At 42.0% G+C, this 13676-nt stretch overlaps 1 non-coding gene across 1 annotated transcript; it reads left to right on the top strand.

Annotated features, from left to right (window-relative positions):
- Positions 1–1729: 1729 nt before the first annotated feature.
- On the top strand, positions 1730–1804 carry Trnas-cga. Its single transcript has one exon. It is a non-coding gene; the product is annotated as a tRNA-Ser (tRNA).
- Positions 1805–13676: the final 11872 nt, after the last annotated feature.

The following is a 13676-nucleotide window of genomic DNA, read 5'->3' as shown; positions in this document are numbered from 1 at the left end:
TGCATTTATATATACCAAGAGACAAGTTTCTATATCAGATTACTCTCAACAAACACGTGCGCGTGTGCTTTTTGAAAGCACACGCAACTGGTATAGAAAATGGAATCGGCTGTACCTGGCAAATTATTCGGAACGTGCCTCACCCATGAAATAAAGGCGTCTTTCCATCTGACTTTTCTCTCTGTGTAATGTCTCTACGTGTTCCCCCCTCTCTCTCTCTGTCTCTCTCTCAGTGACACACACACACACACACACACACACACACACACAGAGTCAGGGAGAGAAAGATACGTTACAATCACTCCCTCATTTCTCTGGGCCGGCAGTTAAATGGCTTTCCGCTCCCAGCTGATGGATGTAAAGGGGAGAACCATTTTATCGCACTCAGCCGCAGCAGTGGATAAGATACGGCGCCGCAAACGAGGGTTTGATCGCGGGCCATCTGCAGGCGAGCAGGTCGTTCTCCGCATGTCCCACCCAGGTGTGTGGTCAGGCGAGTCGGAACCACCAGATGGTCCGTATGTGACGAAACATCCTAACGGCACTGATTTCTCCGTACGTTCCCCACATTATTGCTACAGTGAAATGGAATTCTAGAAAGAGCGTCAATGATTAATGCTACTTACTACAGAGAAGAGGCTATAACTGTGTCAAGCAATTTATTTCTGACGCCAGGGCTGCATCGCTTGTTTCCGGAAATATTCGATGAACTCCTATTAGTTCGAGTGAAACTAAGTCTACCAACTGATCATAAATGATATCTGCCAAGGAACCCGTTGGTACGAGGTCGCAAACGCGCTCTTCGGTAGATGGGCGACAGAAAATTGGAGTCTGGGAGATGTAGAGATCATCCATGTACGGTATTTATGTATTACACTTCACAAAATGGATACCGTCGGCAGTCAAGAAAACTTGAAAACAAACCATTAATTTGCACCATGAACAATGAATGAAAAAGGGCGCGCCACAATGACCATCGAGAGCGAAAGCGAATTCCTGGTGAGTTACAAACTGTACAGGGCAATCAGCTAGGTGTCCACCCTTAGAAAATACATATAGAATCAAATGGTGTAACGGTTTGATGAGAACTGATGGAATTTGGTGGCATGCAACCGAATCCGAAACAGTCGGTCGTGGAGCTTATCGTGAAACTGGCTCTATTTTAGGGCGTTACTGACGATAGTGCAAAAAAAAAAAAAAAAAAAAAAAAAAAAAACACATCCAGTGGCCGAATTTGTCTAGAGGTTCCTAGTGGTATGAATTACTATGCAATACACTTTTAAGGTGGAATAGCTGGTTGGAGAGGAGTATGGTTTTCATACGAAGACCTAGAATCAAAGCCAGTCGTTGACCAAAAGCAGTGCTCTTACCATGGTCGTAGTTCTTTTACGCCCATATTGCCGCTCTACTTGCTCTGACATAAATACACCCTACTGCCCTTGCAAACTCATACGCACAAAGAATAACTGCAGAGGGTAGAGCACCTAGAACTTCCCACAGTACAATAAATAACTTCCCAACCAGAATGAGATTTCCACTCTGCAGCGGAGTGTGCGCTGAAATCTCATTCTGGAAACATCCCCTAGGCTGTGGCTAAGCCATGTCTCCGCAATATCCTTTCTTTCAGGAGTGCTAGTTCTCCAAGTTCGCAGGAGAACTTCTGCAAAGTTTGGAAGGTAGGAGACGAGGTACTGGCAGAAGTAAAGCTGTGAGTACCGGGCGTGAGTCGTGCTTCGGTAGCTCAGTTGGTAGAGCACTTGCCCGCGAAAGGCAAAGGTCCCGAGTTCGAGTCTCGGTCGGGCAAAGGTTTTAATCTGCCAGGAAGTTTCAACTTCCCAACCGTTTTACCTCCCGAATTAACTGTCAGCATAGCTGTATACGAATGTATTAAGGCATTGACGTTAGTTGATCCAGACACAACTCTCATGGTGCCTGAGATTTCTAGGGTTCCTTTGTCCATATCCCGATTGGTCGGCGTTGGAAACAAATTCCTTACTGAATGATGTGTTAAGTTTGTTCATCTCATCTACAAATTATCCTACCGATTCCGCAGTTTGGAGTCCATAGTCATGTTGAAGCTTTGTTAACAATTTTGTTATCTTAGGTCTTCAATTCTGTAGCAGTGTCTGAAGTTTTGCAACCATCCAATGCTTCCCTTGAAATCTCTATAAACAATGTCACGCTCAGTTTGGTGTGCATAGCTACGAATCACATCTGGTAACAGTTTTTTTTAACAAGTGCTCCTTGTCCTACCTCGAATATCCGTACTTTTTTCTTACGCACTACACGGTCATACTTATGGGAACTTCTCATAGTTGCTTCGTTTTTTACTGGCTCGACAGCTGTTTCAATACCACCTTCACTAGTTCAGATGGTTCAAATGGCTCTGAGCACTATGGGACTTAACATCTATGGTCATCAGTCCCCTAGAACTTAGAACAACTTAAACCTAACTAACCTAAGGACGTCACATAACACCCAGTCATCACGCCTTCACTAGTATTGACGTCACTGTATTCATGTACATTCTCCGCACCATACACGACATCACACATTCGATTGATTCATCTTGCAGAAACGCTAATACTTATACCACTTCTTTGTCAGTCTGAGAAATCCCTTGGATTCCTTTCTGACGAAGTGTCAACTTTAGCAACTGTTGTTGTAGACATAATGCTATATTTGCTTTGTCGTTGCCATCGCTCTGCTTTTGATCAAAATCACTGGTACTGAAGCATTTTGTGAGCTACTCGTCCACTAAGCAGTTCTACTACGCTCCGTAGTCTCATGCTGTCATTATTGAGTACCTCCAGTTCCGCCCACTATTGCTATTGAAAGCCAATATTGTGGTTGCTTGGTAGACAATATGTGGTACTTCGAACGTCGTAAACATCATTGGCCATGTTCTACCTCGCATTGATGGGGTTCTTTGTTAGATCCAAAGAAGTACCTCCCAAATGTGTACAAATAATTACTTTAATTCCATGTTATCGGATTTATTATATAATGAGGAAATCCAACACAGGACAAACACACCATGGTGAGATCATTGCCTTTACGAATTCTATACCAGAAAAATAAATGTTAGTCGTCTTAGAAACAGTTTTTAAAAAAAAGGACACGACAGCATGTTACATACTTCAAGCTGCGTAATAAAAGGTATTCGTTGTTTGTTTTTGCTATCTGTGTTGATGTGTAATAGTTTCATGTACTGGAATCTGTAAAATTTAACTAGTTGTTTGGATTCATAATTCTGCTAGAATGTATGTGTATGGTTTTAGACCAATTTCTCCTATGCGAATTCGGAAATATTTCACTGAAAACTGTTCAATGGCAGCTCAGGTTTATTTAATAGCCAAAGAGAGTGTCCTACATATCTCAAAGTTTTGTTGCACAAAATCCTTGTTACACTCGTTTAAGGCCGTGTAAGAGGCGGAAGGTAGATTAAGCTTCATATCAAGCCGAGTCCTACTTCACTATAGCTGTAACAATGGTGATGTGGGTACCAAAGGTAAACAAATCGACTGTGATCTTACTGATGGAAACATTGCAGTATTCTCGCAAAGAAGGTTGTGGAAATGTTGATTGCCTAGATCAGAGTCTGCACACTGGTTTTACAGACCCATTCCCAGGCATACGAGTGTAGCGTCGTAAACACGGTGTCCATTCGCAGCAAGTTTCTCCAGACAATCCTACCAGTATCATATGTTACCATGAATATCTTATCCATTACTTTAGAACAACCCTGAAACCACTATCTAAGTTTTGAGGATACATAAGTAGTTACCGGTGGCGTTCAAAGCCACCTGAAACAGTTGAGAACAAGTAAGTCTCTAGCTCCAGAAGGGGGAGGTGACAACGATCAAAAGATGGAATAACCAACGACAAGGTAATATTCGAGAAGCCAGATTGTGAAATGTCAGACGTTTGAAAGTGGAAGGGAAACTAAAAGATCAGAGAGGGGAAATGTAAGGGCTAGCCGGCCGCGGTGGCCGTGCGGTTCTACGCGCGCCAGTCCGGAGCCGCGCTGCTGCTACGGTCGCAGGTTCGAATCCTGCCTCGGGCATGAGTGTGTGTGATGTCCTTAGGTTAGTTATGTTTAAGTAGTTCAATGTTCTAGGGGACTGATGGCAGCAGCAGTTGAGTCCCATGGTGCTCAGAGCCATTTGAACCATTTGTAAGGGCTTAGTCTAGATAAAGTTGGGGTCAGTGAAGTGAAATGGTAATAAGATATGGTTTTATGGTCAAACCAAATTCGTTATTAATAGGATCGCATGGCGAGTATGACTACTGCATGCAGTTCACTGAAAGCGTTGGTCTAACTCAGATTCAACCGAAACCAACGCCGACAAAAAGATTTCTGGTATACATGTAGAAGTCGCAAGCAAAAGATGAAGAGATCAAGAAAGGAATGAGAACATTGAACAGGTAATTCAGTACGGGAAGCCAGATTGTAACCTAATTATCATGGGAAATGAAATACTGTTATAGGGGAAGGAATAGAACAAAACGTTACAGGAGGAAATGGGCTTGCTACCAGGAGTGAGACAGGGTAAAGAGTAATTGAGTACTGTAATAAATTTAAATTAGTAAAATCAAATAAACTTTTTAGATTTCGCAAAAAGTGGAGATATACTTGGAAAACGCCTGGAAATACGGGATGGTTACAGTTGTATTACGTTAGTGTCTGACAGAGATCAGAAACAGGATGCTGAACAGTAAGGATTACCAAGGATTAGATATAGACAGAGGACAATTTAGTAATGATCAAGTGTAGACTGAAGTTCAAAAGACAAGTCAGGAAGAATCAGTGCGCAAAAATTGGTTGTGGAAGGACTAAGGAATGAAGAGAGATACTTTAAGTTCTCTGAGGCTATAGATACTGCGATTATGAATAGCTCAGTTGTCTCGTCAGGTACTAGGGCGGTAAGTGCAAGGAAACGTTGCTAACAGATGAAATACTTCATTTGCTGGACGAAAGAAGTAAATACAAGAATTTTCAGCGACAGGCAGGAATAAAACAACATAAATTACTTAGGAATGAATAAATTGGAAGCACAGGATTTCAAAGGCGAAATGGCCGCAGGAGTAATTTGAAGAAATCGAAAAAACAATGATGGTCGGAAGGACTAACTCATCATACAGAAAAGTCAAAATGACGTTCAGTGAAGTTAAAAGCACGGGGGGGATCATTGAGAAAGCACTGGGAGTTAGGTTGTTAAACGCAGGGAAGAGAACGGTTAGACAGAAAGAGTACATTAAAGGTCTCTGAGGAGGAGGAGTTGTCTGATGACATGATAGAACAAGAAATTGAAGTTCATATGGAAGACATGGTACATCAAATATGATTAACAGTTTAGAAGAACTCTGAAGGACTTGAAATCCAATATGGCAGAAGAGATTCATAACATTCCAGCGTAATTTCGAAAATCATTGGTGGAAGCAGCAAACAGACAACAATTTAGCATGTATACGACTATTGGAAAAATATCAATCATTCAGTTTCGAAGATGATGCAGCAGATAAGTTCGAGAACTACAGAATATTCGCGTCCATAGCTGACACATCCAAGTCACTGACAGGAATAATATACGGATGAATGGAAAGAAAAGTGAGGAACTGTTAGATAACTGTTGAGCTTTATGATGTTCAAAATGGCTCTGAGTACTATGGGACTTAACTTCTGAGGTCATCAGTCCCCTAGAAACTAGAACTACTTAAACCTAACTAACCTAAGGACATCACACACATCCATGCCCGAGGCACGGTTCGAACCTGCGACCGTAGTGGCCACGCGGTTGCAGACTGTAGCGCCTAGAACATCTCGGCCACTCCGGCCGGCTCTTTAAGTTGTGTAAAGGCACCGCAGAGGTAGTGTTGTCATTGAGCTTGATAATGGAATTAAGACTGAAGAAAAATCAAGACAGAGAAGATTTATCGATCTGAGAAAAGCGTTCGACTTCGTAAAATGGCGCAATGGTTCTGAGACAGGTAGAAGTAAGGTAAACTGAAAGACAAGCAATATACAATATATCAAAGGAAAAAGAGGGATAAATAAGTTTGCAAGACCAAGAACGAAGTGCTCGGATTTATAAGTAGTAAGAAAGGAATGCAGTTTTCCGCCCTAATTTTCAACCTATATATTAAATAAGCAATTTCCGACATAAAGGAAATGTTCAATAGTGGGCTGTCATTACAGACAGACTCTGAAGAGAACGTCAGACACCAAGATCGATAACATCTTTCGAAAGCCTATGTTGCCAGTTACAGCTCTTACGCTGTATGATATTCCATCATCTTTCTCATCTTTAATCTGAGTAATGTTATACGAGGTATATAAATGTCAGTGTCGTGAAATTTACTAGAAATCGGCATCTCAAACATAAAAGAAGGATTATGTACAAATTCCAATATTATGTACAAATTCGAACTATTACGTCGACTACGAGTGCCCACACACGCAGCAACAGTGCTCAGCACATGTGTGTGAGCAGTCGTACTCAGGAGTATTTGCTACTGCAGCTTGCTCCTAGGAATTACGGAGCTCTGCACTTATCTGAACTGGGTTATATACTGCATAGAATGTTCTCTCATCCGGGTACTCAGGAAGAGTGATTGTATAACATAAAGAGCGGGTTAAAAAAAGACCACATATAAAGATTGCAGCCCCTGAGTGGTATGCACACGAAGTGAGAGCGTAGTGACCACGATACATCTTGATAAGTTAATTGCTATATCGCTCTGAGTGTATGTAGAGTGCCGATCCAGCAAATGCAAATCTTTGTCTTCTTTCGTTTTTACAGTCTCTGTGAAGCATTCGAGCCAGTGTACAAAAGTCTCACTTCTGATCCAGTCACTTCCTGAGTACACAATTGTAAGTATGGGTGACACAAACATCCCGACAACACGTATGCAATAAACTGCCGTAGGGTTTCTTCATCTTTCACCATGTGTTATCGCATCAGCTTGACGTTTCCCCCTCCATGCCAATACTTCCTCAGGTTTCTGAACGGTGGACAGGGAACTTCCATTCAAGTTGAATATTTGTGTGGCGTCCAATTTACTTTCAACAATATTTTGTCGTACACTGAAAAAATATCAGCTTTCTCCCAACAAAACCCACGAGCATGGCCATAGAGGTAGCTTCAGGCTGGGGTACTGAAATTTCAGTGAGATGTGAGACAGATCTGTAGCACCACCCGTAGCCAGACATTTTATACTCGTGGTTGAATCTATGTGGTAAATTGTTCGCTTAAATTATCCCAAAAGCAATTCGCTGGAGGTCATGCCTTGTTACTCCTAAAAATCTTTCTTCTAATGTTAAGTGGTGACATTTTCTACTTTTTCAGGAAGTTTAACACTTCTTCCAAAACAATATTTATATTCTATTGCGTTAATATTTATACCATCAATACGCCTCTTCAAAGCGGGTTTCGGAACACTACATGTGGGCTACACAATTCAACCACATATCACCGTTTCCTTGGGCAGTTAAGGCTCTTTCCACGACCTCCGACTCCCATGCAGCGCCTCCCATGTACGTTTTGACATAATTTTGAAAAACGATAATGACTAAAATCACTATAGGCTTCATTTATTACGAAATATAAGCTATAATTTCAATACACATAGGAATAAGTGATTTCAATATTAAACTCCCTGGCAGATTAAAACTGTGTGCCTGACCGAGACTCGAACTCGGGACCTTTGACTTTCGCGGGCAAGTGCTCTACCAATTGAGCTACCGAAACACGACTGACGCCCAGTACTCACAGCTTTACTTCTGCCAGTATCTCGTCTCCTACCTACCAAACTATACAGAAGCTCTCATGCGAACCTTGCAGAACTAGCACTCCTGAAAGAAAGGATATTGCGGAGACATGGCTTAGCCATAGCCTGGGGGAAGTTTCCAGAATGAGATTTTCACTCTGCAGCGGAGTGTGCGCTGATATGAAACTTCCTGGCAGATTAAAAATGTGTGCCCCAACGAAACTCGAACTCGGGACCTTTGCCTTTCGTGGGCAAGTGCTCTACCAACTGAGCTACAGAAGCACGACTCCCGCCCGGTACTCACAGCTCTACTTCTGCCAGTATCTCGTCTCCCACCCGCGAAAGGCAAAGGTCCCGAGTTGGAGTCTCGGTCGGGCACGCAGTTTTAATCTGCCAGGAAGTTTCATATCAGCGTACACTCCGCTGCAGAGTGAAAATCTCATTCTGGAAACATCCCCCAGGCTGTGGCTAAGCCATGTCTCCGCAATATCCTTTCTTTCAGGAGTGCTGATTCTGCAAGGTTCGCAGGAGAGCTTCTGTAAAGTATGGAAGGTGGGAGACGAGATACTGGCAGAAGTAAAGCAGTGAGTACCGGCCGTGAGTCGTGCTTGAGTAGCTCAGTTGGTAGAGCACTTGCCCGCGAAAGGCAAAGGTCCCGAATTCGAGTCTCGGTCCGGCACACAGTTTTAATCTGCCAGGAAGTTTCATATCAGCGCACACTCCGCTGCAGCGTGAAAATCTCATTCTGGATTTCAATATTATTTAGAAACGCTCCAATTTTGACTTGAATTGATTTTCCTAAATTGGATCACCTCAAATAAGCAGTCCAATATAGGACGATATGCCATATTTATTCTGACAAAAAACACTCAGTGTTACAGCTGCTGAAAGGAAAACACGAGTAACAGCACAGTACACGCTCACTAACGTTGTGCAACTTCCTCCTCGTAACGAAGAGCTAGCGTGCCTCGATTTAAGCCCTCTAGCCGGTTCCACCAGCGTTCCTACACATGCTAGTTTAAGAAGTGGTACAGTATAGGAAGCGTTATCCAGTTTTAGAACCAAAATCTCGAGAGTATCGCAAATCGGTTCTTGCCCATCCCCCCCACCCCTTCCCATGAAATCTGTCTCAGTACCCATGCTAACCAAGGACCACCCACAATAAGGAGCGATACAGACGCCATATACGGTCAGAGACTGGATAGTTAATAACTATCCCAGCTGCCCGTTGATCCTTACTAGCACCAGCAACTGTGTACATGTTGAGTTCTCGTTCGCGTCAACATAAAGTTTTCCTACTTGATTCAAACCAAACAGCTCCTCTGCGTGCACTCCGTTATTATTTCTTACACGAGATATTGTCGAAAGTAATTTAATTCCATTTGGAAGCATTGTATTGTTTTCTTGTTTCAGCTAGTACTTTCAAAATGTTTTGATATGACCAAGAAAGAGAGATGTTATTACTCGCGAAAGCCTGTCCTGGCACACAATGTCCCAGCCACTAATCACCATGTACCCTACTGCGCTGCTACATCCATATTCCATATTTCATGAATTCTCATATCTTATCTACCCTCTCTTTTGGAATTTTGTCCGACTATCACTCCCTATCAATGAATTCTGCCCCGAGCTAATCCTCTGTTCAGTCGTAGCCACGACGCTCCATGCCACGCTTTCCTTCAATTTCCCTCTCATCCTCTCCCCTCTTTTTCTACCCCACCCTGTCTTAGTCACCTTCCTCGGTTCCACATATCCTTACAGTAATCCCAGCTCTGTCATGAACATGTTTTATCAATCACTAGCATCACAATGACACCTTAGCATCATTTACAATTTCATCAACGATTATATTTTAACTTTGACGTAAAGTCATTTAAAATGTTCTGAAAATCGTAACTATTGTCCTATACTTTGTTCATTATTTAAAATATTACTTATCGTCAATATGTTTTATGTAAAAATTTCAAATTGTTGGATGAAATATCAATTATTCCCATCTCAAGCATTTAAAATTTTTTGACAGTAGAGATAAAAGGGACATAGTCATCCTGATCTAATACCATCCCAACCAATTCCCACCCCTTCTCACTCACACAGGATACCTCCAGGCCGGCCCGAGTGGCCGAGCGGTTCTAGGCGCTACAGTCTGGAACCGCGCGACCGCTACGGTTGCAGGTTCGAGTCCTGCTTCAGACATGGATGTGTGTGATGTCTCTAGGTTATTTAGGTTTAAGTAGTTCTAAGTCATATGTTAAGTCCCATAGTGCTTAGAGCCATTGGAAATACCTCCAAATTCCTACCCTCTCCAAAACTAAGTTCCCCTAGCACCATTTTTTTGCATCTGATCGCCAATCCTAGTACACTGACACGCCTATACTATATAAACGTCTGTGCCTACACACACACACACACACACACACACACACACACACACAGACACACACTTGTCATATATGACCCCCAATGTAACTTCAACTGACTCTCTCCCCCCCCCCCCCCCCCCCCCCACGCCACACCGCTCTCCCCAACCCTGACTATGCTATCAATCCGATGTTCTATCATCTATAGCTCCCCCACCTATCCTACCCCATATGAGGCTGTCCCTCCGCTTCCCTCTTGATACTACAGCCCTTCTCCCCACACACAGATTCCTTCCGGAATTACTACGCTGAGGACCAATGTATTTTGTAACCACATCCTTCAATCCTATATAATACACTTTATACTCCCCAAATGCTTTTTCCCCCGTGAAGGACCTTCAGACACTTAGTGAATATGCAGTGCTGTTTTTAGAAGAACATTACCATTTCAGATAAGTTTTCTAAATGTATTTTTTTGCTTCATATGTCTTACAACTTCGATTTCAAGTAAAAAGGGGAAGGTAAATGGGACCAAAACTCATTTTATACATTTTAGAAAATCTGTACACTTTTCACTTTTTAATCGTACTTGTTTCGCCACTGTTTGCGTCTTTAAGGTTTTACCTTCCCCCGCATACCTTCTCTACTGTCTCATCAATCGCCTACCTCTCCTAACCCACACGGAACTCTTCCACACGTCCTCTGCTGTCCACAAACTAGATTCTAATAATCCAGTCTGTTGTTTATATGGTATCGGCCGTCATGCTGTCGGCTGCACTTTTAACTATGCACCCCCGCGATATCCGCAGCCGGAACCGTGGCATGAGGGTGCTGCCACGAACATTTACGCCGCGGCCAATGAAATGCAAGCATTCTCTCTCCGGAACTCCAACGGCGTCTACTTCAAATGAGCGATGCACAGAGCCCATTTTGTGTTTTTGCCATTTCGTAACATTTACAGACTTTCAAAGCATCAGGGCTCGTCATCCACGGATTAGTCATTGTGCTGAAGACTGACTGAATTGCAGGCCTTTAGATCTCCATATATTTCAAAATTCAATCAACTGTTAGCCACTATCGCTGCAACAACCGTAGGCAAAGTTATGTATTACTTTTACTTTTTGATATTAGATGTAGAACGCAATATCTGATTTCTCGGTCGACAATTTGTATCTGATCTACGCTGCAGTATCCACCAAAGACCGACAAAGCTTTCAAACGGATTTGTGACATTCTTTCCTTCTGATTTCCAATCCTGGTAGTGCTGTCACACTTATAGGCAGATATCCCACAGTTCCCACACCTACCTACACACACTCCACATCATACCACAACGTAATATCTCAGCCGGCCGGAGCGATCGAGCGGTTCTAGGCGCTACAGTCTGGAACCGCGTGACCGCTACGGTCACAGGTTCGAATCCTCCTCCGGGCACGGTGCGTGTGATGTCATTAGGTTAGTTAGGTTTAAGTAATTCTAAGTTCTAGGGGACTGATGACGACAGAAGTTAAGTCACGTAGTGCTCAAAGACGTTTGAACCATACCTATCTCAGACAATGAATTCAGTCCCGATATTTACATGTACTGCCAACTCTAATTTCTCCTCACATATCCTTCTCCACATTAGGATGTCTCCTCCCTTTGCCCTCTCGATACTGCCCCATCCACTCTCCTGTTGGTACCATAGCCATGTCTAAAAACTGGTTTCCTCCTCAATTTCTGTCTTCCCACTATACACCCCAACATTTGCCTTAGCCAGCATGAAAAATATAACAGTTTTGCTAGTAAAGTGCTTATCTTATCTGAACACTGTTTCCCCCCAAAACTAACCAAGGTTAGAGCACAGTCTACAAGGAAGCCATGGATTACTCAAGGAATAGGGATATCTTGTTAAACAAAAAGAAAAACTCTCTCTGTCAATCCGAAACAGTTCTGATATTGATGGTATAGCACATTACAATAAATAGTGCAAAATACTAAACACTGTAATACGGACATCAAAGCAAATATATTAGAGGGAAAGATAGTCAATCAGATAAGAAAATAAAGATAATATGGGATGCAGTGAAGGAGGAAACAGGTAGAACGACACATGAAGAGGGACAAATAGCATTAAAAGTAAATGATACACTGATGACAGATGTGTGTAGTGCTGCAGAACTTTTTAAGAACATTTTATTACTGATACTGAAAAGGTGGGGTTGTCAGGTTCTTTAGATGCTGCTATGGAATACCTCAGACCAGACATTTCAAGTAACTTCCATAATATGAATTTGACCCTAACTTCCCCAGCAGAAATAATGTCCACCAAAAAGTCTTTAAAATGAAACACACCTAGTGGTTATGACGAAATATCAACAAAGTTAATTAAAGAATGTAATTCTGAGTTAAGTAACATATTAAGCTATTTGTGTAACCAGTCGTTTACCAGTGGAATATTTCCTGAATGGTTGAAATTTGCTGAAGTGAAGCCACTGTTTAAGAAGGGAGATAAAGAAATAGCATCAAATTTCTGTCCAATTTCACTTTTGCCAAAAATTTTAGAAAAAGTAATGTACAATCAGCTTTATAACCATCATATCTCAAATAACATACTGTCATAGTCGCAGTTCAGATTGCTAAAAGGTTTGATATTGAGAAGGCTATCTACACTTACAGTGAAAATGTGCTTAATTCATTTGGTATATTTTGTGATCTGTCAAAGATATTTGACTGTGTAAATAAAAAAAAAAGAAAAGGTTTAAATGGCTCTGAGCACTATGGGACTTAACTTCTGAGGTCATCAGTCCCCTAGAACTTAGAACTATTTAAACCTAACTAACCTACGGACGTCACACATATGCATACCCGAAGCAGGATTCGAACCTGCAACCGTAGCAGTCACGCGGTTCCAGACTGTAGCGCCTAGAACCGCTCGGCCACCACGGCTGGCTGTGTAAATCACAATATCCTTTAAAGTAAATGAGAATATTATGGTGTAACAGGAAATGCTGCAAAATGGTTCAAATCTTATATCTCTGGCAGGAAACAAAGGGGGTTATCAGGAAAGAGACATGTATTAAGGTATCAGGCATTATCCAACTGGGAACTAATTACATGTGGGGTCCCACAAAGTTCCATATTAGGGCCCTTACTTTTTCTTGTGTATATCAGTAACATTACTAGATGCCAAGTTCGTTTTGTTTGCCGTTGATAGAAACTTTGCAATAAATAGCAAATCTAGTGTAATCTTAGAAAGATTGGCTAATAAAATATTTATGGACATTAATCGCTGGTTCATAGCCAGTTATTTGTCACTAAACTTTGAAAAAACACACCACATGCAGTTCAGAAATTTTAAGGGGTGTCCCACGAGTATATGCCCAACATACGATAACAAACAGATAGAAGAAGTGGACAGTGTTAAATTCTTGTGATTACAGCTTGATAATAAATTCAACTGGGAGGAGCACACCACAGAACTGCTGAAGTGTCTTAACAAATCTCTATTTGCAGTGCGAATTGTGTCAGACATAGGGGATATAAAAATGAAAAAGGTGGCATACT

This window comes from Schistocerca piceifrons, chromosome 6, assembly GCF_021461385.2.
Source record: "Schistocerca piceifrons isolate TAMUIC-IGC-003096 chromosome 6, iqSchPice1.1, whole genome shotgun sequence".
NCBI classification, from domain to species: Eukaryota; Metazoa; Arthropoda; class Insecta; order Orthoptera; family Acrididae; genus Schistocerca; species Schistocerca piceifrons.
The sequence above is the reverse complement of the archived record's forward strand: the minus strand, read 5'-3'. Positions and strand labels throughout refer to the sequence as shown.